General features: G+C 46.5%; 1 protein-coding gene across 1 annotated transcript in view; it reads left to right on the plus strand.

Moving 5' to 3' along the window:
* Nucleotides 1–10,885: 10,885 nt before the first annotated feature.
* The window catches only part of LOC143814865 (uncharacterized), a 126,754-nt gene continuing 110,046 nt past the window's right edge, over nucleotides 10,886–27,593 (plus strand). The window contains exon 1 of the mRNA XM_077293484.1: nucleotides 10,886–11,413. The gene's annotated coding sequence lies outside the window, so the exon portion shown is untranslated. The remainder of the gene's footprint in view (nucleotides 11,414–27,593) is intronic.

The raw sequence follows: 27,593 nt of genomic DNA on the forward strand, positions 1-27,593 counted from the left end.
TCAGTGTCTCATCTGCCACATAGTGATCCATACACCTCAGTGCCTCATCTGCCACATAGTGATCCATTCACCTACCCCTATACCCTAACGCTAACCCTAACCCCTAACCCTAACCCTAACCGTAACCCTAACCCTCATCTGCCACATAGTGATCCATACACCTCAGTGCCTCATCTGCCACATAATGATCCATACACCTCAGTGCCTCATCTGCCACATAATGATCCGTACACCTCAGTGCCTCATCTGCCACATAGTGATCCATACACCTCAGTGCCTCATCTGCCACATAGTGAGTCGTACACCTCAGTGCCTCATCTGACACATAGTGACCCTAACCCTAACCCCTAACCCTAACCCCTAACCCCTACCCTAACCCTAACCCTAACCCCTAACCCCAAACCCTAACCCTAACCCTCATCTGCCACATAGTGATCCATACACCTCAGTGCCTCATCTGCCACATAATGATTCATATACCTCAGTGCCTCATCTGCCACATAATGATCCGTACACCTCAGTGCCTCAGCTGCCACATAATGATCCATACACCTCAGTGCCTCATCTGCCACATAATGATCCGTACACCTCAGTGCCTCAGCTGCCAAATAGTGATCCATACTCCTCAGTGCCTCATCTGCCACATAATGATCCATACACCTCAGTGCCTCATCTGCCACATAATGATCCGTACACCTCAGTGCCTCAGCTGCCACATAGTGATCCATACACCTCAGTGCCTCATCTGTCACATAATGATCCATACACCTCAGTGCCTCATCTGCCACATAGTGATCCATACACCTCAGTGCCTCAGCTGCCACATAGTGATCCATACACCTCAGTGCCTCATCTGCCACATAATGATCCATACACCTCAGTGCCTTATCTGCCCCATAGTGATCCATACACCTCAGTGCCTCATCTGCCACATAGTGATCCATACACCTCAGTGCCTCATCTGACACATAGTGACCCGAACCCTAACCCTGCCCCTGACCATAACCCTCATCTGCCACATAGTGATCCGTACACCTCAGTGCCTAATCTACCACATAGTGATCCATGTACTTGTGCCTCATAGTGATCAATATACCTCAGTGCCTCATCTGCCACATAATGATCCAGTGTCTATAGAAAAAACAGCCGCACACTCAAGACTTGCAGATTTTTACGTGAAAGTTGTATTTTTTATTATTAGTACAGGCATCACCAAATGCTTATTATTGTTCAGAGAAAATGACGGATACTTTAAGTTACGATTAACGTTTCGACCAAGGCTGGTTCTTAATGGCTTCAGAAAGGCCATTTCTGAAATTTGCGGCCAGAGCACACTCATTCCACTGAGTAAGCACGGACCATTTCCGAAATTTTTGGCAATACACTTCAGCTTCATCCTGGCTCTGAGAAATAGCCAGCAAGGCTTTTTCTGCCTGAATTTCAAGATTGGGTTCCTCGTAAAGCAATCCGAGCGCCAGAAAAAATGCATCAATATTTGCCAATGCCGGATCTCCTGGCGCTAGCGAGAAGGCCCAATCCTGAGGGTCGCCCCGTAAGAAAGAGATAACAATTTTAACTTGCTGAGCTGAGTCTCCAGATGAACAGGGTCTCAGAGATAGAAACAATTTACAATTATTCCTGAAATTCCTAAACTTGAATCGTCTCCAGAGAACAGTTCAGGAATAGGTATTTTAGGTTCAGACATTGGACTACTGGTAACAAAATCTTGTATGTTATGACCCCAATGGCGAGGGTCTCAGAGGAACGTGGAAGTCTGCAGAATACAAAAATCCAGCTCATAGGGTAGTGGTAACTGGGTTGACCATATATCTACTCCTAACGCCAACACTAGAAGTAGCCGGGGATCATTCCTACGTTGATTCTAGATGACACGCGCCAGCCGGAGAATCTAGCTACCCCTAGTAGAGGAAAACAAAGACCTTTCTTGCCTCCAGAGAAGGGGACCCCAAAGCTGGATAGAAGCCCCCCACAAATAATGACGGTGAGGTAAGAGGAAATGACAAACACAGAAATGAACCAGGTTTAGCACAGAGAGGCCCGCTTACTGATAGCAGAATAAAGAAAGGTAACTTATATGGTCAACAAAAACCCTATCAAAATCCACACTGGAAATTCAAGAACCCCCGAACCGTCTAACGGTCCGGGGGGAGAACACCAGCCCCCCTAGAGCTTCCAGCAAAGGTCAGGATATAGATTTGGAACAAGCTGGACAAAAATACAAAACCAAAACAATATAGCAAAAAGCAAAAGGCAGACTTAGCTGATATAACTGGAACCAGGATCAGTAGACAAGAGCACAGCAGACTAGCTCTGATAACTACGTTGCCAGGCATAGAACTGAAGGTCCAGGGAGCTTATATAGCAACACCCCTAACTAACGACCCAGGTGCGGATAAAAGGAATGACAGAAAAACCAGAGTCAAAAAACTAGTAACCACTAGAGGGAGCAAAAAGCAAATTCACAACAGTACCCCCCCCCTTAGTGAGGGGTCACCGAACCCTCACCACGACCACCAGGGCGATCAGGATGAGCGGCATGAAAGGCACAAACTAAATCGGCCGCATGAACATCAGAGGCGACCACCCAGGAATTATCCTCCTGACCATAGCCCTTCCACTTGACCAGGTACTGAAGCCTCCGCCTGGAGAGGCGAGAATCCAAGATCTTCTCCACCACGTACTCCAACTCGCCCTCAACCAACACCGGAGCAGGAGGCTCAGCAGAAGGAACTACAGGCAAAATGTACCGCCGCAACAAGGACCTATGAAATACATTGTGAATAGCAAACGACACAGGAAGATCCAGACGAAAAGATACAGGATTAAGGATTTCCAATATCTTGTAAGGCCCAATAAAACGAGGTTTAAATTTGGGAGAGGAGACCTTCATAGGAACAAAGCGGGAAGAAAGCCATACCAAATCCCCAACGCGTAGTCGGGGACCCACACCGCGGCGGCGGTTGGCAAAGCGCTGAGCCTTCTCCTGTGACAACTTCAAGTTGTCCACCACATGATTCCAGATCTGCTGCAACCTATCCACCACAGAATCCACCCCAGGACAGTCAGAAGGCTCCACATGACCCGAAGAAAAGCGAGGATGGAAACCAGAGTTGCAGAAAAAAGGCGAAACCAAGGTGGCGGAACTAGCCCGATTATTAAGGGCAAACTCAGCCAACGGCAAGAATGTCACCCAATCGTCCTGATCAGCAGAGACAAAACACCTCAAATAAGCCTCCAAAGTCTGATTGGTTCGCTCCGTCTGTCCATTAGTCTGAGGATGGAAAGCAGACGAAAACGACAAATCAATGCCCATCCTACTACAAAAGGATCGCCAGAACCTGGAAACGAACTGGGATCCTCTGTCTGACACAATATTCTCAGGGATGCCGTGCAAACGAACCACGTTCTGGAAAAACACAGGAACCAGATCGGAAGAGGAAGGCAGCTTAGGCAAAGGAACCAAATGGACCATCTTGGAGAAGCGATCACATATCACCCAGATAACGGACATGCCCTGAGATAGCGGAAGATCAGAAATGAAATCCATGGAGATATGTGTCCAAGGTCTCTTCGGGACAGGCAAGGGCAAGAGCAAACCGCTGGCACGAGAACAGCAAGGCTTAGCTCGAGCACAAGTCCCACAGGACTGCACAAATGACCGCACATCCCTTGACAAGGAAGGCCACCAAAAGGACCTGGCCACCAGATCTCTGGTGCCAAAAATTCCCGGGTGACCTGCCAACACCGAGGAATGAACTTCGGAAATGACTCTGCTGGTCCACTTATCCGGGACAAACAGTCTGTCAGGTGGACAAGACTCAGGCCTATCAGCCTGAAATCTCTGCAACACACGTCGCAGATCCGGAGAAATAGCTGACAAGATAACTCCATCTTTAAGAATACCAACAGGATCAGCGACTCCAGGAGCATCAGGCACAAAGCTCCTAGAAAGAGCATCGGCCTTCACATTCTTTGAACCTGGTAAATACGAGACAACAAAATCAAAGCGGGAGAAAAACAATGACCAGCGGGCCTGTCTCGGATTAAGGCGTTTAGCAGACTCGAGATACATCAGATTTTTGTGATCAGTCAAGACCACCACACGATGCTTAGCACCCTCGAGCCAATGACGCCACTCCTCAAATGCCCATTTCATGGCCAACAACTCCCGATTGCCCACATCATAATTTCGCTCGGCAGGCGAAAACTTCCTAGAGAAAAAGGCACAAGGCTTCATAACAGAGCAACCAGGGCCTCTCTGTGACAAAACGGCCCCTGCCCCAATCTCCGAAGCATCCACCTCAACCTGAAAGGGAAGTGAGACGTCAGGCTGGCACAAAACAGGTGCCGAAGTAAACCGGCGTTTCAACTCCTGGAAAGCCTCCACGGCAGCAGGAGCCCAGTTAGCTACATCGGAGCCCTTCTTGGTCATATCCGTCAAAGGTTTCACAATGCTAGAAAAGTTAGCGATAAAACGACGGTAGAAGTTAGCGAAGCCCAAGAACTTCTGAAGACTCTTAACTGACGAGGGCTGAGTCCAATCAAGAATAGCTCGGACCTTGACTGGGTCCATCTCCACAGCAGAAGGGGAAAAAATGAATCCCAAAAAGGGAACCTTCTGTACACCAAAGAGACACTTTGAGCCCTTGACAAACAAAGAATTTTCACGCAAAATTTTAAAGACCAACCTGACCTGCTCCACATGCGAATCCCAATTATCAGAAAAAAACAAAATATCATCCAGATAAACAATCAAAAATTTATCCAGATACTTCCGGAAAATGTCATGCATAAAGGACTGAAAAACTGAAGGCGCATTGGAGAGCCCAAAAGGCATCACCAAGTACTCAAAATGACCTTCGGGCGTATTGAATGCGGTTTTCCATTCATCACCCTGCTTAATGCGCACAAGGTTGTACGCACCACGAAGGTCTATCTTGGTGAACCACTTGGCACCCTTAATCCGGGCAAACAAGTCAGACAACAGCGGTAAAGGATACTGAAATTTGACAGTGATCTTATTTAAAAGCCGATAATCAATACAAGGTCTCAAAGATCCATCCTTTTTTGCCACAAAAAAGAATCCCGCACCAAGAGGGGAAGAAGACGGACGAATATGTCCTTTCTCCAGAGACTCCTTGATATATGAACGCATAGCGGTATGTTCAGGTACCGACAGATTAAACAGTCTTCCCTTAGGAAATTTACTGCCTGGGATCAAATCTATAGCACAGTCACAGTCCCTATGAGGAGGCAGTGCACTGGACTCAGACTCACTGAAGACATCCTGATAATCAGACAAATACTCCGGAACTTCCGAAGGCGTAGAAGAAGCAATAGACACAGGCAGGGAATCCCCATGAATACCACGACAGCCCCAACTTGAGACTGACATAGCCTTCCAGTCCAGGACTGGATTATGGGTCTGTAACCATGGTAGCCCTAAAACAACCAAATCATGCATTTTATGTAAAACCAGGAAACGTATCACCTCGCGGTGTTCAGGAGTCATGCACATGGTAACCTGTGTCCAATACTGCGGTTTATTAGCTGCCAATGGTGTAGCATCAATACCCCTAAGAGGTATAGGATTTTCTAATGGTTCAAGAGTAAAACCACAGCGCTTAGCAAATGAGAGATCCATGAGACTCAGGGCAGCACCTGAATCTACAAACGCCATGACAGGATAAGATGACAGTGAGCAAATCAAAGTTACAGACAGAATAAATTTAGGTTGCAAATTACCAACGGTGACAGGACTAACAACCTTAGCTATACGTTTAGAGCATGCTGAGATAACATGTGTAGAATCACCACAGTAGTAGCACAAGCCATTCCGGCGTCTATGAATTTTCCGCTCATTTCTAGTCAGGATTCTATCACATTGCATTAAATCAGGTGTCTGTTCAGACAACACCATGAGGGAATTTGCGGTTTTTCTATCACATTGCACCGAATTAGGTGTCTGTTCAGACAACACCATGAGGGAATTTGCGGTTTTGCGCTCCCGCAACCGCCGGTCAATTTGAATAGCCAGTGCCATAGTATCATTCAGACCTGTGGGAATGGGAAAACCCACCATAACATTCTTAATGGCTTCAGAAAGGCCATTTCTAAAATTAGCGGCCAGTGCACACTCGTTCCAATGTGTCAGCACGGACCATTTCCGAAATTTTTGGCAATACACTTCAGCCTCGTCCTGCCCCTGAGACATAGCCAGCAAGGCCTTTTCTGCCTGAATCTCAAGATTGGGTTCCTCATAAAGTAAACCGAGCGCCAGAAAAAACGCATCAAGATCAGCCAATGCCGGATCTCCTGGCGCCAGCGAAAAAGCCCAATCCTGAGGGTCGCCCCGTAAGAACGAAATAACAATTTTTACTTGCTGAGCAGAATCTCCAGATGAACAGGGTCTCAGGGACAAAAACAATTTACAATTATTCACGAAATTCCTAAACTTAAACCTGTCTCCGGAAAACAGTTCAGGAATCGGTATTTTAGGTTCTGACCTAGGATTTCTGATAACATAGTCTTGTATGCCCTGCACACGAGTAGCCAGCTGGTCCACACTTGTAATTAAGGTCTGGACATTCATGTCTGCAGCAAGCATAGCCACTCTGAGGTAAAGGGGAAAAAGAAAAAAAAACTCAGAATCTTCTTTCTTATAATCCCTCTTCTGCAATGCATTAAACATTTAATATTGGCCTGGCAAACTGTTATGACCCCAATGGCGAGGGTCTCAGAGGAACGTGGAAGTCTGCAGAATACAAAAATCCAGCTCATAGGGTAGTGGTAACTGGGTTGACCATATATCTACTCCTAACGCCAACACTAGAAGTAGCCGGGGATCATTCCTACGTTGATTCTAGATGACACGCGCCAGCCGGAGAATCTAGCTACCCCTAGTAGAGGAAAACAAAGACCTTTCTTGCCTCCAGAGAAGGGGACCCCAAAGCTGGATAGAAGCCCCCCACAAATAATGACGGTGAGGTAAGAGGAAATGACAAACACAGAAATGAACCAGGTTTAGCACAGAGAGGCCCGCTTACTGATAGCAGAATAAAGAAAGGTAACTTATATGGTCAACAAAAACCCTATCAAAATCCACACTGGAAATTCAAGAACCCCCGAACCGTCTAACGGTCCGGGGGGAGAACACCAGCCCCCCTAGAGCTTCCAGCAAAGGTCAGGATATAGATTTGGAACAAGCTGGACAAAAATACAAAACCAAAACAATATAGCAAAAAGCAAAAGGCAGACTTAGCTGATATAACTGGAACCAGGATCAGTAGACAAGAGCACAGCAGACTAGCTCTGATAACTACGTTGCCAGGCATAGAACTGAAGGTCCAGGGAGCTTATATAGCAACACCCCTAACTAACGACCCAGGTGCGGATAAAAGGAATGACAGAAAAACCAGAGTCAAAAAACTAGTAACCACTAGAGGGAGCAAAAAGCAAATTCACAACACTTGTATGCCCTGCACACGAGCAGCAAGCTGATCCACACTTGTAATCAAGGTCTGGACATTCATGTCTGCAGCAAGCACAAGCCACTCAGAGGTAAAGGGGAGGAACAAAGAGAGAAAAAAAAAACTCAGAATTTCCTTTCTTATTATCCCACTTCTGCAATGCATTAAACATTCAACTTTGGCCTGGCATACTGTTGTGACCCCAATGGCAGAGGGTCTCAAAAGTACATACCAAGTCTGCAAACATAAAAAACCAGCTCATAGGGCAGTGGTAACTGGGCTAACCGTATATCTAATCCTAGCACCACAAATAGCAGCAGCCGGGGAACGTGCCTACGTTGGTTCTAGACGTCTCGCGCCAGCCGGAGAACTAACTAACCCTAAAAGGGAAAAGATAGACCTTTCTTGCCTCCAGAGAAAAGACCCCAAAAGTTGGATACAAGCCCCCCACAAATAATAATGGTGAGGTAAGGAGAAAAGACAAACGTAAGAATGAACTAGATATTTAGCAAAGAGAGGCCCACTGACTAATAGCAGAATATAGTAAGATGACTTATACGGTCAGCAAAAACCCTATAAAAATTTCCACGCTGGATATTCAAGAACCCCCAAACCGTCTAACGGCCCGGGGGGAGAATACCAGCCCCCTAGAGCTTCCAGCAAAATCAGGAATCACATTTAGTACAAGCTGGACAGAAAATAAGAGCCATACAAATAACCAAAAAACAAGGAAGCACGACTTAGCTTAATTTTGCAAGAACCAGGACCAGCAGACAGGAGCAAACAGAAAGGATCTGATTACAACGATGCCAGGCACTGGACTGAGAATCCAGGAAGCTTATATAGCAACACCCCTGGACTAACGACACAGGTGGGTGCCAAACTGAGAAAGACAATCCCAGAGTCATATCACCAGTGACCACAAGAGGGAGCCAAAAAAGTCTAATTCACAACAGATATTATAGGTTAGGAAAATTACCAGATTTGGTATAGAATAGGGAATGAAAACTTCAATCAAGATACTGGAGTTATGTTAATAAAGACTTTTCATATTTCTAAATTCAATTGATTCTTAAAAGTTACAAGAAGAAAAAGCCGTTATCCAGAAGTTCCACAAGGTAACAATGCTATATATATATGCTATATGAGTAATAATACACTGTGTCAATTACAATTCATGTCACCATTGACAACCACGAGAGCAGCATCCATCACTGACAACCACAACTGCAGTATCCATCACAGACAACTATGAGTACAGTATCTAAACTGACAACCACAATTGGAGAGGACAATGATCCTATGATGCTAAGATGAACTGTGCTATCAAGTTTTTAGCATGTTCCAGTGGTTTCCTATCACCTATAAGACTTTCATGAAAGCTGGTGAACAATAGGGTAATTGTCAGGACACTACAATCTTGACATGTGTCTTGTGCACTAAGGACTGGTTATGGTGCTATGATTAGCAAGGAAGAGTCAATTTAACCCTTGCTGTGCTGACCAAAGACGTCACACCTGTTCCAAGACCAGTGCAGATGATATGGAAGGATTCTAGATGATTTCCAAGGCGAGCCAATGTAAGTCCAGGTGTGTCCAGGTGACACTGCACAGATATTAAAGCTACATTTCATCTATGGACTTTGTTTTCTTATCAACATTTGAATTTATGGACTTTGATCAACACATGACACACGGTCTCTACAATATCTACATGCCATTACAAAAGAATTATAATAAAGATTGTTTTAAAAGAACCAAGAACAAATCAAGATGAAGACCAGATGACATCAGACCTGGGATGCTTCAATTATGTATAGGGAAGTATAATTATATATTTTATATGAATATTGGTCACAGCTTATCATAACATGAATTTACATATCATTATGTTATTGAGTACATATAACAATTTATTATTATTAGTAACATTAAATTATTTTGCCAAAGAAGAAGAAAAGAAGAAAAAAGATCTTATTAATATACTTATGTAGCGCCCCCACTGCCGCAGGGCCGAGGGGTACCCGGTGCCGGGCCTCTGAGTCTCTGCTCCGGGGTTGTCACGGTGGCTAGGCCCGGTCCGTGACCCTGTCGTGGGGCGCACAGTGTAATAGGTATAATGGATGAGGGTGATGAGGCTGTAGTGGTGCAGTGCAGTAAATAACGAGGACACCAGGTTGCAGTCTCTTTACCTCTTTACTGAAGATCTCTGGGTCCTCAGTCCAGAATATGGTTCACCAGGCTGCGCAAGTCCGGCCGGTCCAATGGCACCTCCAGAGTTCCCTTCACAGGTGGAAATCGGTGCCTTCCTTCTAGCGCTATGTGTTGCGGTCCTTCCCTGCTGTGCTTACGGAAAGTCCCCACAACTGTTGTGTCTGTTTCTTAAGTTCCCTCACAACTCAATTAGATGATGTTCTGCTAATTCTCCATCCCTCCCTGGTGTTCTGGTTGGGACGGCACCCGTTTGACGGGTAGGCTCGGAGCTCTTCCGGGACCCTAGAGTCGCCCCTCTCCACAAGTTGCCCCCCAAGACTGCATAGGTGATTTAGGTTAGACAGCCCGCCTCAGACTGACTGTCCTGCCGCTGTTTAGAGTATTGCTTGAAGCTGAATGTTATTATACTCCCTCGGCGTTCCGGCCACCGGTAGTGCGCCTCAGTAGGATGTTGCCTCGGTCTTACAGCACGACCCCTACTGGTATTTCTCCTTTTGCGTGATCTCGTTTCTCACTCAGCACAATCTATCTCTCTTCTAGTCCTTCCTTGGGCACCGCCGCTACCCGGAGCAGGCACGGTCCCGTTACGTTCGTTCAAGTTGCCAAGCCTCTGTCAGGATCCCACCCCTGACAGAGACCCTACTGTATCTTCCCCACAACACCCTCTGCCACAAGGTGTTGCCTGGTTCCAACCCAGTCAGCTTTCTGATCTAACTTCCTGCCTGACCCCCAGTTTACCCACTATGGTGGGGAGTGGCCTAATGAATAGAACCCTTAGCTCCCCCCGGAGGCCCGACTGTGAAATGTATTGGTGTCTGTGATACCTGATCAGATGAACTCCTTCAGTGCCATCAGACGTACCATAGCTCCCCTTTAGTGGCGGAGCCACAGTACTGCAACGACCAGGACTCTGGGGCGCTGCACTTACTTTGAGGGTTCCAATCAATATCTGTCACCCTCAAAAAGGGGAATTGTTAAATATTAATTGAATTATTCTTATTCTCAATTCTGTACTGAGCACATTGCCTCTCGCTGACATTACAAAAAGCTATTTCTGTATATGTAGCTCAGAGTATAAGTCAACACCATATAGAGAGAACACATGGTCTGTGGGACACATTTATAATCACAGCTCTTAGGAGGAGGGGGGCTGTCACGTGGGGGCTGTCACCTCCTGCCTGCTTCTCCATCATTCTCCACGGACTCCAGACAACTCACAGAAGAAATGAACAACTGGTAGCCATGATGACTTTTATTCCATGACAGAAAGACAGATGCTTTTTACCATCTCAAGAAAAATGAGGAACAAACGGACAATCTGTTCGTAACTATTTTACCTATTTTATGTTTTGCTGCAATGTGGTTTTTCTGTGGACAATACAATAAACCACTACATTTTTAATGAAAATATTCTGACATTTTTTCTTTAAGAGTAACGCACCTGGTAAAGAGTCCTGATTAAATAAATGTGCAAAATAAGCATATTTAACACTGCCTACCATACAGGTACCTATTCTAGGACATTGGAAACAACTAGGACCTTGTTTGGAGCACTTAGTGGCAGCAGGGACCTCAGACACAGCAAGCGCAGAGTGGAAGGCCCCCAGCCTGACTTGCCAAGGGGATTACACTTGTCTCTGGACTGCCTGGACTCCTAATGTACCTGTTGCCGGTGCCCTGGACTGTGGCCTACCATCTGCAGTAAATCAGGTAAAGACTTACAACTTGTCTCCTCGATTTATTAATCAGCACATACCATCATCTTGGCCACACACCATAGGATCCCTGGGGACCCGTTTCACCTGTGGGAAGTGTAACACCCGTGCTGCCACAACATCCCCCAGGGGACCCCTTCAACGCAACGTTAGTCCTACTACTGACCGAACACCACAGGTGGCGTCACGACAGACTTTGAACATTTTCCCCTTTAAAGACCGTACCCCTTTAACATTGAGCCCCAGTGCTACGGACTGGGTGGCAGCCACCGTGACATTCCCTTTAATAGCTGACCGGACTCGGTACCGAATACCCCACTGCCCTGGCTGGGCAACTCACGTGCACGCTGGGTCTGACGCCCTGTCTGCACTCAAGGACCTGGCCATCACAGTGCGCAAGCGCCGATTATGCCACTCTAATTGGAAGGTCCTGAATGATCCAATTGTCATCCCCTTGATAAAGCAGCGTGGCAGTGCCGCGAAGCGCACGTCGGGGTTCCTATCCGGCTTCCTCCCTCTTCACCCATCCTCCAGTAAGCCTATTTTCACAATATGTTGCAGCGCCCAGGATGATTGATAGTTTCTCTCCTATGTGGGCACCTAAGTATGAGCGGAAGGCTTTCTGCCAACTTAAGGACTCTAATACATACCTCAGGTTGTCCTCCAATCCTATAGCTCCATATTTGCGGGAATTACAACAAATCCTTATTAGGGCCTTTGAGGGAAATATTATCACCAAGAGAGTATTTGATGAATTGATTGCCAAGTCCCCCAGAACTCCAACATTTTATTTGTTACCTAAGGTCCACAAGGATGCCCTTGACCCTTCGGGGCGTCCTATTGTGTCTGGGATTGGTGGGATTTGTGATCCCGTTTGCCAATTTATTAATTATTATCTTAAACCCTTGGTCAAGACATTGCCTTCTTACGTTAGGGACACAATGGACGTCCTGACACGGGTCGACGGCATCCTTGTGGACCCTAATACTCTCCTCGTCACAGTTGATGTTGAGAGTTTGTATACTTGTATTGACCATTCTCAGGGGTTGGATGGTGTTCGCCTTTTCCTGGGGGCCTCTGCCCTGGACAGCCCTTTGTATGAGCTGATCCTCGAGCTGGTGGACTATATCCTCACCCACAACTTCTTTGTCTTTAAAGGGACTCTGTCACCTGAATTTGGAGGGAACAATTTTCAGTCATATGGGCGGGGTTTTCGGGTGTTTGATTCACCCTTTCTTTACCCGCTGGCTGCAATATTGGATTGAAGTTCATTCTCTGTCCTCCGTAGTACATGCCTGCACAAGGCAATCTTGCCTTAGGCAGGCGTGTACTATGGAGGACAGAGAATGAACTTCAATCCAATATTGCATCCAGCATGCAGCCAGCGGGTAAGGAAAGGGTGAATCAAACACCCGAAAACCCCGCCCATATGACTGAAAATTGTTCCCTCCGAATTCAGGTGACAGAGTCACTTTAAGGACAATTTTTACTTACAGAAGCGCGGCACGGCCATGGGCGAGGCCTGTGTGCCCTCGAACGCCAATCTCTTCCTTGGCGCCTGGGAGAGGTTCATCTTTGGCGATGATGGCCACCAGCCGCCTCCCATGTGCTGTGCCGGTATTGCTATATTGATGACATTTTATTTTTGTGGGGTGGGGCGGTCCACCAGCTGGAGGATTTCATGAGGAGTCTTAATGATAATGCTTTCAACATCCGGCTTACATATACTTTTAACACAACGACAGTTGACTTCCTGGACATTCGTCTGGAGGTCGATGCTGACCGGCGCATCCAGACGGATGTCTTTAGGAAGCCCACTTCTGTTACCTCTTTATTGCATGCTACTTCAGCTCATGATCCAGCCACTGTTAGGGCTGTCCCGGTCGGACAGTTCCTTAGAATGCGGCGAATTTGCTCCTCTGAGGCTAAATTTAAATTAAAGGCAACTGACTTAAAACATATATTCATGGCCCGCGGCTATAGCCGTAGATCTGTAAAGGCTGGGTATGACCGCGCTAGGAAAACCTCGCGCAATGATTTGTTACATCCCATTACACGACGCCGCATTGTGGGTGGCGATGGACCCATACGGTTCATCTCCACCTACAACCATGAATGGAATAACATGCATTCTATATTGAAGAAGCATTGGTCTGTTCTCGAAATGGAGCCCTCTCTGGTGGCCGTTCTGGGCAGTTCTCCTCTTATGACTCCCTGGAGATGTAAGAACCTCAATGATCTATTGGTTAGGAGCCACTACATTCCTGCTCCAAAAAACTTTTTTGGTACAGGTGGTCCTCGCCCTGGGTCCTTTCCGTGTGGGCACTGTTTTGCCTGTGCCAATGTCCTGCAGCTGCTCTAATTTCGTTTCTAGTGATGGTTCTAAAGAATTCCAAATAAGACAATGTATAACCTGTGGCACTATGAACGTGATATATTATGCCACATGTCCATGCCCTAAGGTATACGTGGGATTTACCACTCGGGAACTTAGAGTTCGTGTGCAGGAGCATGTGCAGGACATTGGCGCAGCCAGGACAGTGTCAGATATTGCTGATTTAAAAACGATTCCTTGCCATTTTAGGCTACATCACAATTGTGACGAAAGCTTGCTTCGGATAAGGGGGATCGACGCTGTTATGATCCCAATGGCAGGGGACCTCAAAGATTACAGCAAAGTCTGCAAAACATAAATACCAGATCATAGGGAAGTGGTAACTAGGCTGACCATATACCTGATCCTAGCGCAAACACTAACAGCAGCCGGGGAACGTGCCTACGTTGGTCCTAGACGTCTCGCGCCAGCCGGAGAACTAACTACCCCTATCAGGGAAAATAAGACCTCTCTTGCCTCCAGAGAAAAGACCCCAAAGTAATACAAGCCCCCAACAAATAATAACGGTGAGGTAAGAAGAAAAGACAAACGTAAGAATGAACTAGATTTAGCAAAGAGAGGCCCACTGACTAATAGCAGAATATAGTAAGAAGACTTATATGGTCAGCAAAAAACCCTGCAAAATATCCACGCTGAATATCCAAGAACCCCCAAACCGACTGACGGTGTGGGGGGAGAATATCAGCCCCCCTAGAGCTTCCAGCAATAACAGGAATCACATATTGTACAAGCTGGACAAAAAATATGAACAATGCAAATGATCAAGAGTACGAAAGCAGAACTTAGCTTATCTTGCAAAGAACCAGGACCTGAAGACAGGAGCAAACAGAAGTGAACTGATTACAACGATGCCAGGCACTGGACTGAGAATCCAGGAAGTTTAAATAGCAACACCCCAGGCCTAACGAAGCAGGTGAGCACCAACCTGGTAAAAGACAATCCAAGTGCCAAATCACTAGTGACCACAAGAGGGAGCCAAAAAGTATAGTTCACAACAGTACCCCCCCTTTAAGGAGGGGTCACCGAACCCTCACCAAGACCACCAGGGCAATCAGGATGAGCAGCGTGGAAGGCACGAACCAAATCGGCCACATGAACATCAGAGGCGGCCACCCAGGAATTATCCTCCTGACCATAGCCCTTCCATTTGACCAAATACTGGAGCCTCCGTCTAGAGAGACGAGAATCCAAGATCTTCTCCACCACGTACTCCAACTCACCCTCAACCAACACCGGAGCAGGAGGCTCAACAGCAGGAACCACAGGCACAACGTACCGCCGTAACAAAGACCTATGGAACACGTTGTGAATGGCAAACGACACCGGAAGATCCAAACGAAAAGAAACCGGGTTAAGAACTTCCAAAATTTTATAAGGACCAATAAAGCGAGGCTTAAACTTAGGAGAGGAAACCTTCAGAGGGACATACCGAGAAGACAACCAAACCAAATCCCCAACACGAAGTCGGGGGCCCACACCGCGGCGGCGGTTGGCAAAACGCTGAGCCTTCTCCTGTGACAACTTCAAGTTGTCCACCACATGATTCCAAATCCGCTGCAACCTATCCACCACGGAATCCACCCCAGGACAGTCAGAAGACTCAACATGACCCGAGGAGAAACGAGGATGAAAACCAGAGTTGCAGAAGAATGGCGAAACCAAAGTAGCGGAACTAGCCCGATTATTAAGGGCAAACTCCGCCAATGGCAAGAAGGTCACCCAATCATCCTGGTCCGCAGAAACAAAACATCTCAAATAAGCCTCCAGTGTCTGATTAGTTCGCTCCGTTTGACCATTAGTCTGAGGATGGAAGGCAGATGAAAACAACAAATCAATGCCCATCTTAGCACAAAAAGATCGCCAGAATCTGGACACAAACTGGGATCCTCTGTCGGACACGATATTCTCCGGAATGCCATGTAAACGAACCACATTCTGAAAAAACAAAGGAACCAGATCGGAAGAGGAAGGCAACTTAGGCAAGGGTACCAAATGGACCATCTTGGAAAAATGATCACACACCACCCAGATGACAGACATTCCCCGAGACACCGGAAGATCAGAAATGAAATCCATGGAAATGTGCGTCCAGGGCCTCTTCGGGACGGGCAAGGGCAAGAGCAACCCGCTGGCACGAGAACAGCAAGGCTTAGCCCGAGCACAAGTCCCACAGGACTGCACAAATGACCGCACATCCCGTGACAAGGAAGGCCACCAAAAGGACCTAGCCACCAAATCTCGGGTATCAAAAATTCCCGGATGCCCTGCCAACACTGAGGAATGAACCTCGGAAATGACTCTGCTGGTCCATTTATCAGGAACAAACAGTCTGTCGGGTGGACACGAGTCAGGTCTACCAGCCTGAAATCTCTGCAACACACGTCGCAAATCCGGAGATATGGCCGACACGATCACTCCCTTTTTAAGAATACCAGCTGGCTCCGAGACTCCAGGAGAGTCAGGCACAAAGCTCCTAGAGAGAGCATCAGCCTTAACATTCTTCGAACCAGGCAGGTATGAGACCACAATGTCAAAACGAGAGAAAAACAATGACCAACGAGCCTGTCTAGGATTCAGGCGCTTAGCAGACTCGAGATACATCAGATTTTTGTGATCAGTCAAGACCACCACACGATGCTTAGCACCCTCGAGCCAATGACGCCACTCCTCAAATGCCCACTTCATGGCCAACAACTCCCGATTACCAACATCATAGTTCCGCTCAGCAGGCGAAAACTTCCTAGAGAAAAAGGCACATGGTCTCATCACAGAACAACCAGAGCCTCTCTGCGACAAAACAGCCCCAGCACCGATCTCAGAAGCATCCACTTCAACCTGAAAGGGAAGTGAGACATCAGGATGGCACAAAACAGGCGCCGAAGTAAACCGGGTTCCTATCCAGCTTCCTCCCTCTTCACCCATCCTCCGGTAAGCCTATTTTCACAATATGTTGCGGCGCCCAGGATGATTGATAGTTTCTCTCCTATGTGGGCGCCTGGGGCTATGCTATACAGCATATTTTTATACCTAGGCTTACCTGGCATATACTTTGTACGGACATTCTCCTACTGATCACTCTCTATTGGAGATGATAAGGGCGGATGATTCTTTCTGCATTGGATTGGAAAAGATTGTGTAATGTGACATGTTACTGAAAGATGTTTTAATGTTTATATTTGGATATATCGCCCACCATCAAAACCTTCAAAAAGAATCTGAAGACCCACCTCTTCCGACAAGCCTACAACCTGCAGTAACCACCGATCAACCAACTGCTGCACGATCAGCTCTATCCTCACCTACTGTATTCTCACCCATCCCTTGTAGATTGTGAGCCTTCGCGGGCAGGGTCCTCTCTCCTACTGTACCAGTTATGACTTGTATTGTTCAAGATTATTGTACTTGTTTTTATTATGTATACCCCTCCTCACTTGTAAAGCGCCATGGAATAAATGGCGCTATAACAATAAATAATAATAATAATAATAATAATAATTAATAAAGATAATTTTTTATATTTATATTCCCTGTGTATACTCCTTGTCCTCCTTTTTCTACATGAATGCTATGGAGCGGGTATATGTAGTCCGGGGGCACATGACATGCGTGTTCTTCCCCGGTCTGTCGATATGTATTTGTGATTTCGGCTATTACACAAATAGACATACAGTTCATACAGTACATTCAACACATAGCACATACTCACCACACAGCTAATCCCTGAAGCCATCGATCATCTCTAAGAAATATATAAATAATAAACCAACAATATACTCCCTGATCCGCAGTAATCCATGTAATAACGAGTGTCCCACGACGATCCCCCATGGAGAGCTGTCACATCGGCAGATGCGACCGATCTCCAGGGGCTCCGGTGATACAATGATGGAAGGTATCCTTCTGCACTGTATCCCTCCCCCGCTGTAAGTACAGTATAGTTCATGCTGTCACTTGCGGCACAGCTGCGTAGGAAAATTCTCACGCAGCAGTGCCGTAAAGTGAGAGCAATGAACTCATTGAACCCTCAGTGATAACACTGCAGGAGCCGTTGTCTCCTGCCAGTGTGTCACTGGAGGCCTATAGAGCAGTGACATCACCCGATGTCACTGTTCTATAGGGGAGATCGTCGTGAGACATTCGTTATTAATTGGACTGCATTGGACATGGAGTATACGGTTGGTTTATAATTTTTTGCAGTTGATCGATGGTGGTTGTAAGTATGGTTACATTAAGAATATTAAATTACTTTTTTCTCGCTGTGTCTTTTTTTTTACTTTTTCACTACTACTACTACTAAAGGGAATCTGTCACCCCAAAAATCATATATGAGCTAAGGCCACCAGCATCAGGGGCTTATCTACAACATTCTGTAATGCATTCTGTAATGCTGTAGATAAGCCCCCGATGTAACCTGAAAGGTAAGAAAAACAGGTTATATTATACTCACCCAGGGGTGGTCCGGGTTTGTTTCGGGTCCGATGGGTGTCGCGGTCCGGGTGTGGCGCCTCCTATTTTCATACGATGATGTCCTCTTCTTGTCTTCCTGCCGCGGCTCCGGTGCAGGCGTACTTTGTCTGCCCTCAACAGGGTATGTGCGCACGTTGCGGATTTGCCTGTGGAATTTTCTGTGCGGATTCTGCACCTCTTTGCAGAAAACGCAGGTCAAAATCTGCGCTTTTTTTGCAGATTTTGTGCGTTTTTGTTGCGGATTTACTGCGGATTCTATTTTCACCCCTGTGGATTTCTATTATGAAATGGGTGCAGAAATGCTGCAGATCTGCACAGATTTCTGCAAGAATTGACATGGTTCTTCTTTTAATCTCCTGCATTTTCCATGCAGATGTTTCCGCACCATTATCACAGCATTTTTGAAAGCTAAATAAAGATCTATTACTGAAAAAAAAAAAGATTTGTGATGTAATTTCTTGTCCAACCTCCTCTTTTACATTTGTCCAACCCACACTCCATTACACACCGATAGACAGACAGATAGATAGAAGGAATGAGATAGATAGATAGATAGATAGATAGATAGATAGATAGATAGATAGATAGACAGATAGATAGAAGGAATCAGATAGATAGATAGATAGATAGATAGATAGATAGATAGATAGAAGGAGTGAGATAGATAGAGATATGTATAGTTAGATATATGGATAGATATATCTATGTATCTATAGATATATCTGTCTATCTATAAATATATCTATAGATAGATATATCTATAGATAGGTCTATAGATAGATATATCCATATCTATCTTTATACATATATCCATAGATATATCCATAGATATATCCAGAGATATCCATCTATAGATATATCCGTAGATATATCCATATCTATCTCTATAGATATATCCATAGATATGTAATAGCAAGGCCGATGAGTATTAATGAACAATGTTCTATTTTTGAAAAAAAGGAAAAAAAAATGGCGTGGGCTCCAGCGCAATTTTCTGCGCCAGAGGGGGAAAGCTGGCCACTGGGGGCATTATATTTGTAGCCTTGGAATGGGGTAATACCCATGGCCCCTCCCCAAGGCTATGAATATCAGCCCGCAGCTGTCTGCGTAGCCTTTACTGGCTATTAAAATAGGGGGACCCCCCAAAAAAATGACGTCCCCCTATATTTTATAGCCAGAAAGGCTATGCAGACAGCTGCGGGTTGATATTCATAGCCTAGAGAGGGGCCATCGCTATTGCCCCCCCTGTTATGATCCCAGTGGCTTAGGATCACAAATCTAACCAGCTAAGTCAGAGATAATAGGACAAGCTCTGGGGATGTGGTAACTGGACTGACCGCAAACCTGATTCTAACCAAACACACTAAAGGTAGCCGTGGAACGTTTCCTGAAATCCTAGACGTCTCTTCACGGCCTGAGAAACTGACCACCCCTAAAGAGAAAGTAAGACCTCACTTGCCTCAGAGAAATACCCCAAAGATATAGAAGCCCCCCACAAATAATAACGGTGAGTTAAGAGGAAAAGACAAACGCAGAGATGAAACAGGTTAAGCAAATGAGGCCCGCTAACGCTAGATAGCAGAAAATAGCAAGGGATCTGTGCGGTCAGTAAAAAACCCTATGCAAAAATATCCACGCAGAGAATGCGAGAACCCCCACACCAACTAACGATGTGGGGGGAGCAACTCAGCACCCCAGAGCACCAGCAAGCAGGGAAATCACATATTAGCAAGCTGGACCAAAACACATCATATACTAGGACACATCTTGAACACAGATGAGCAAAAATAAGCAAACAAAACTTAGCTTCTCTTGGAGAGACTGATAACGGATGTAGACAGGAGCAATCAGAATAGCACTGAATACAACGACAGCAGGCAACCACTGAGAGTCCAGCTGAACTAAATAGGAACCAGCTAACAGATAACGAGACAGCTGATCCAACCTCAGACCTGCAGAATGACACAAAGAGCCACCAGAGGGAGCCCAAAGACAACACTCACACAGTACCACTTGTGACCACAAGAGGGAGCCCAAAAACAGAGTTCACAACAGTACCCCCCCTTGAGGAGGGGTCACCGAACCCTCATCAAAACCCCCAGGGCGATCAGGATGAGCCACATGGAAGGCATGAACCAAATCGGCCGCATGAACATCAGAGGCGACAACCCAGGAATTATCCTCCTGACCATAGCCCTTCCACTTAACCAAATACTGAAGCCTCCGTCTCGAAATACGAGAATCCAAGATCTTCTCCACCACGTACTCCAATTCGCCCTCAACCAGCACCGGAGCAGGGAGCTCAACAGAAGGAACCACAGGCACCACATACCTCCGCAAAAAAGACCTATGGAACACGTTATGAATGGCAAACGACGCTGGGAGGTCCAAACGAAATGACACCGGGTTAAGCATTTCCAAAATCTTATAAGGACCGATGAAGCGAGGCTTGAATTTAGGAGAGGAAACCTTCATAGGAACATACCGAGAAGACAGCCATACCAAATCCCCAACACGAAGTCGGGGACCCACACCGCGACGGCGGTTGGCAAAGCGCTGAGCCTTCTCTTGTGACAACTTCAAATTGTCCACCACATGGTTCCAAATTTGCTGCAACCTATCCACCACAGAATCCACCCCAGGACAGTCAGAAGGCTCAACCTGACCCGAGGAAAAACGAGGATGAAAACCAGAATTGCAGAAAAAAGGCGAAACCAAAGTAGCAGAACTAGCCCGATTATTAAGGGCAAACTCGGCCAATGGCAAAAAAGTCACCCAATCATCCTGATCAGCAGAAACAAAACATCTTAAATAAGTTTCCAAGGTCTGATTAGTTCGCTCGGTTTGGCCATTCGTCTGAGGATGGAAGGCCGACGAAAAAGACAAATCAATGCCCATCTTAGCACAAAAGATCCGCCAAAATCTGGACACAAACTGTGATCCTCTGTCAGACACAATATTTTCAGGGATGCCGTGCAAGCGAACCACATTCTGAAAAAATAGAGGAACCAAATCGGAGGAGGAAGGCAACTTAGGCAAGGGCACCAAATGGACCATTTTGGAAAAACGATCACACACCACCCAGATGACAGACATTCTCTGAGAGACTGGAAGATCCGAAATAAAATCCATGGAAATGTGCGTCCAAGGCCTCTTCGGGACAGGCAAAGGCAAAAGCAAACCGCTGGCATGAGAACAGCAAGGCTTAGCCCGAGCACAAATCCCACAGGACTGCACAAAGGAACGCACATCCCGCGACAAGGAAGGCCACCAGAAGGACCTAGCCACCAAATCCCTGGTACCAAAAATCCCAGGATGGCCTGCCAACACCGAAGAATGAACCTCGGAAATAACTCTGCTGGTCCATCTATCTGGGACAAACAGTCTCTCTGGTGGGCAACGGTCAGGTCTATCCGCCTGAAATTTCTGCAGCACTCGTCGCAAATCTGGGGAAATGGCAGACAATATCACTCCCTCTCTGAGGATACCAGCCGGCTCTGAAACTCTCGGAGAGTCAGGCACAAAACTCCTAGAAAGAGCATCAGCCTTCACGTTCTTCGAACCAGGCAGGTACGAGACCACGAAATCGAAATGGGAGAAAACGACCAACGAGCCTGTCTAGGATTCAGCCGCTTGGCAGACTCGAGATAAATCAGATTTTTGTGATCAGTCAAGACCACCACACGATGCTTAGCTCCCTCGAGCCAATGTCGCCACTCCTCAAATGCCCACTTCATAGCCAACAACTCCCGATTACCAACATCATAATTCCGCTCGGCAGGCGAAAACTTTCTTGAAAAGAAAGCACAAGGCTTCATCACAGAGCAATCAGAGCTTCTCTGCGACAAAACAGCCCCTGCTCCAATCGCAGAAGCATCAACCTCGACCTGAAAAGGAAGAGAGACATCAGGCTGACACAAAACTGGAGCCGAAGAAAACCGGCGCTTCAGCTCCCGAAAGGCTTCCACGGCCGCAGGAGACCAATTAGTCACATCAGAACCCTTCTTGGTCAAATCCGTCAAGGGTTTAACCACGCCAGAAAAATTAGCATTGAAGCGACGGTAAAAATTAGCAAAACCCAAGAACTTCTGAAGACTCTTAACAGATGTAGGCTGAGTCCAGTCATGAATAGCCTGGACCTTGACTGGGTCCATCTCAATAGTAGAAGGAGAAAAAATAAAACCCAAAAAGGAAACCTTCTGTACTCCAAAGAGACATTTTGAGCCCTTCACAAATAAGGCATTAGCACGCAGGACCTGAAATAACATCCTGACCTGCTTCACATAGGACTCCCAGTCCTCAGAAAAGACCAAAATGTCATCCAGATACACAATCATAAATTTATCCAGATATTCTCGGAAGATGTCATGCATGAAGGACTGGAACACAGAAGGAGCATTAGAGAGTCCAAAAGGCATCACCAAGCACTCAAAATGGCCTTCGGGCGTATTAAATGCTGTTTTCCATTCATCCCCCTGCTTAATACGCACAAGGTTATACGCACCACGAAGATCTATCTTGGTGAACCAACTGGACCCCTTAATCCGAGCAAACAGATCAGACAATAATGGCAAAGGATACTGAAATTTGACCGTGATTTTATTTAGAAGACGATAATCTATACAAGGTCTCAGAGAACCATCCTTCTTGGCCACAAAAAAGAATCCTGCACCAAGAGGGGAGGAGGACGGGCGAATATGTCCCTTCTCTAAAGACTCCTTTATATAACTCCGCATTGCGGCATGTTCTGGTACGGACAAATTAAAAAGTCGTCCCTTAGGGAACTTACTACCAGGAATCAAATTTATAGCACAATCACAATCCCTGTGAGGAGGCAGGGCACCGGATCTGGGCTCATCAAATACATCCTGGTAGTCCGACAAAAACTCAGGGACCTCAGAAGGAGTGGAAGAAGCAATTGACACCAAAGGAGCATCGCCATGAATCCCCTGGCAACCCCAACTTGAAACAGACATAGCTTTCCAATCCAGAACTGGATTATGGGCCTGCAGCCATGGCAGACCCAAAATGACCACATTATGCAGATTATGCAGCACAAGAAAGCGAATCACCTTCTGATGTACAGGAGTCATGCACATGGTCACTTGAGTCCAATACTGAGGCTTATTCTCAGCCAATGGTGTAGCATCAATACCCCTCAGTGGAATAGGGAATTCCAAAGGCTCCAGGACAAAACCACAGCGCCTGGCAAACGACAAATCCATCAGGTTCAGGGCAGCACCTGAATCCACAAAAGCCATAACCGAGTAGGATGACAAAGAACAAATTAAAGTAACAGACAAAATGAATTTAGGCTGTATAGTACCAACGGTGACAGATTTAGCAATTTTTTTTACGCGCTTAGAGTATGCTGAGATAACATGAGTTGAATCACCACAGTAAAAGCACAACCCATTTTGACGTCTATGATTTTGCCGCTCAATTCTGGTCAGAATTCGGTCACATTGCATAGACTCAGGTCTCTGTTCAGAAAACACCGCCAGATGGTGCGCAGACTTGCGCTCCTGCAAACGCCGATCAATCTGAATGGCCAAAGCCATTGAGTCATTCAGACTTGCAGGCGTGGGGAACCCCACCATAACATTCTTAATGGCTTCAGAAAGACCTTCTCTGAAATTTGCAGCCAGGGCACACTCATTCCATTGAGTAAGCACCGACCATTTCCGAAATTTTTGACAATACACCTCAGCTTCATCCTGGCCCTGAGAGAGAGCCAGCAAGGCCCTTTCTGCCTGGTTCTCAAGATTAGGTTCCTCATAAAGCAATCCAAGCGCCAGAAAAAACGCATCCACATTCAGCAATGCAGGATCTCCCGGCGCCAGGGAGAAGGCCCAATCTTGAGGGTCACACGTAACAGGGAGATAACAATTCTAACTTGCTGAGCGGAATCACCAGAGGAACGAGGTCTCAAAGAAAGAAATAATTTACAATTATTCTTAAAATTCAGAAACCTAGATCTATCTCCAGAAAACAACTCAGGAATAGGTACTTTTGGCCCAGACATAGGACTGTGAACAACAAAATCCTGAATGCTTTGCACCCTTGCAGCAAGATGATCCACACTAGAAGTCAGACTCTGAATATCCATGTATGCAGCTGAACTCAAAGCCACCCAGAGATTAAGGGGATGAGAGAAGCTGGACAGACTGCAGCAAAGGGAGAGGAAAAAAAAAGAAAATTGTACTCAGGACTTCTCTTATCCCACTTCTGCGATGCATTAAACACTTTTCAGGCCTGCTGTACTGTTATGATCCCAGTGGCTTAGGATCACAAATCTAACCAGCTAAGTCAGAGATAATAGGACAAGCTCTGGGGATGTGGTAACTGGACTGACCGCAAACCTAATTCTAACCAAACACACTAAAGGTAGCCGTGGAACGTTTCCTGAAATCCTAGACGTCTCTTCACGGCCTGAGAAACTGACTACCCCTAAAGAGAAAGTAAGACCTCACTTGCCTCAGAGAAATACCCCAAAGATATAGAAGCCCCCCACAAATAATAACGGTGAGTTAAGAGGAAAAGACAAACGCAGAGATGAAACAGGTTAAGCAAATGAGGCCCGCTAACGCTAGATAGCAGAAAATAGCAAGGGATCTGTGCGGTCAGTAAAAAACCCTATGCAAAAATATCCACGCAGAGAATGCGAGAACCCCCACACCAACTAACGATGTGGGGGGAGCAACTCAGCACCCCAAAGCGCCAGCAAGCAGGGAAATCACATATTAGCAAGCTGGACCAAAACACATCATATACTAGGACACATCTTGAACACAGATGAGCAAAAATAAGCAAACAAAACTTAGCTTCTCTTGGAGAGACTGATAACGGATGTAGACAGGAGCAATCAGAATAGCACTGAATACAACGACAGCAGGCAACCACTGAGAGTCCAGCTGAACTAAATAGGAACCAGCTAACAGATAACGAGACAGCTGATCCAACCTCAGACCTGCAGAATGACACAAAGAGCCACCAGAGGGAGCCCAAAGACAACACTCACACAGTACCACTTGTGACCACAAGAGGGAGCCCAAAAACAGAGTTCACAACACCCCCCCAGCTACAAATACCAGCTCCCAACTGCCCCAGAAATGGCGCATCTCTAAGATGTGCCAATTCGGGCACTTAGCCTGTTATTATCTGGTGGCCTAGGAGCAGCATGAGACGTACTCTGAAGAAGGTGGTACCTGTACTGACCGCAGACCCTGAACTTAACACCACAACTAGAAGTAGCCGTGGAATGTACCTAACACTCCCTAGACATCTCGACACAGCCGGAGGACTAAATACCCCTAGAGATAGAAAAGGGAAAACTATTTTGCCTCAGAGAAAATTCCCAAAGGATAGACAGCCCCCCACAAATATTGACTGTGAGAGGAGAGGGAAATAACATACGCAGACTGAAATCAGGATTTAGCAAAGGAGGCCACTTCTAGCTAAATAGAAAGGATAGGACAGAGTACTATGTGGTCAGTATTAAAACACTAAAAATATCCACCACAGAAAATACAAAATCTCCACATCTAACTAAAGATATGGAGGGTATATCTGCATCTCCAGAGATACCAGCTTAGCTGAACAAATCCTTATACAGACCAAGCTGGACAAGACAAAACATGAAAAAGAACTGAACAATAAGGCCCACAGCATGTGGACTGCAAAAAACAAGGCCAGAACTTATCTTTGTTGAAATGAACAGCAAAGCAGGAGAGACCAGGCAGAGATGTGAATCCTCCAGGAACAATGGACAACTGGCACTGACTAAAGGGTCAAGCAAGACTAAATAGCCCAGTCAGAATTGCAATAAGTGGACGCACCTGATGAATGCTGCGATCCAAAGACAGCAGAACTACCACTTATAACCACCGGAGGGAGCCCAAGAGCAGAATTCACAACAGTACCCCCCCTTGAGGAGGGGTCACCGAACCCTCACCAGAGCCCCCAGGCCGATCAGGACGAGCCAAATGAAAGGCACGAACCAAATCATCAGCATGAACATCGGAGGCAACAACCCAAGATTTATCCTCCTGGCCATAACCCTTCCATTTGACAAGATACTGAAGCTTCCGCCTCGAAAAACGAGAATCCAAAATCTTCTCAACCACATACTCCAACTCCCTCTCAATCAGCACCGGGGCAGGAGGATCAACAGAGGGAACAACGGGCACCACATATTTCCGCAACAAAGATCTATGAAAAACATTATGGATGGAAAAAGAGGCTGGAAGGGCCAAACGAAAAGACACTGGATTGATAATCTCAGAAATCCTATAAGGACCAATAAACCGAGGCTTGAACTTAGGGGAAGAAACTTTCATAGGAACATGACGAGAAGACAACCAGACCAAATCCCCAACCCGAAGCCGGGAACCCACACACCGACGACGGTTAGCAAAACGCTGAGCCTCCTCCTGAGACAACACCAAATTGTCCACAACATGAGCCCAAATTTGCTGCAACCTGTCAACCACAGAGTCCACCCCAGGACAATCAGAAGGCTCAACCTGCCCTGAAGAAAAACGAGGATGAAAACCAAAATTACAAAAGAAAGGTGAAACCAAGGTAGCAGAACTAGCCCAATTATTAAAGGGAACCTGTCACCACGTTTTTGGAAGATGGGATAAAAATAGCGTTAAATAGGGGCAGAGGTGGGCATTACATTAGTGTGTGTGTTATGCGTTTATTACCCACCTAAGTTGCCGAAATAACTTTGCAAAGTCTCCGTTTTCGCCTGTCAATCAGGCTGGTCAGGTCACATGGGCGTGGTGTCTTCACCCAGATTTGGCGTAGTTTTCCGTTGGTGGCGTAGTGGTGTGCGCATGCCCAAGGTCCGGAATCCTCTTCCAGGGGATTTAAAATAGCGCGGTGTTCGTTATTGCATTGGTGATCGGTGGGCGCGGCCATCTTCCTTTGGCCGCGCGTGCGCAGAAGCGGCGCTCTGCTGGCCGCGGCTTCAGGAAAATGGCCGCGGGATGCCGCGCGTGCGCAGATGGATATCGCGGCGGCCATTTTCCTGAAGCCGCGGCCAGCAGAGCGCCGCTTCTGCGCACGCGCGGCCAAAGGAAGATGGCCGCGCCCACCGATCACCAATGCAATAACGAACACCGCGCTATTTTAAATCCCCTGGAAGAGGATTCCGGACTTTGGGCATGCGCACACCACTACGCCACCAACGGAAAACTACGCCAAATCTGGGGGAAGACAACGCCCATGCGACCTGACCAGCCTGATTGACAGGCGAAAACGGAGACTTTGCAAAGTTATTTCGGCAACTTAGGTGGGTAATAAACGC

This window comes from Ranitomeya variabilis, chromosome 3, assembly GCF_051348905.1.
Source record: "Ranitomeya variabilis isolate aRanVar5 chromosome 3, aRanVar5.hap1, whole genome shotgun sequence".
Taxonomy (NCBI): domain Eukaryota; kingdom Metazoa; phylum Chordata; class Amphibia; order Anura; family Dendrobatidae; genus Ranitomeya; species Ranitomeya variabilis.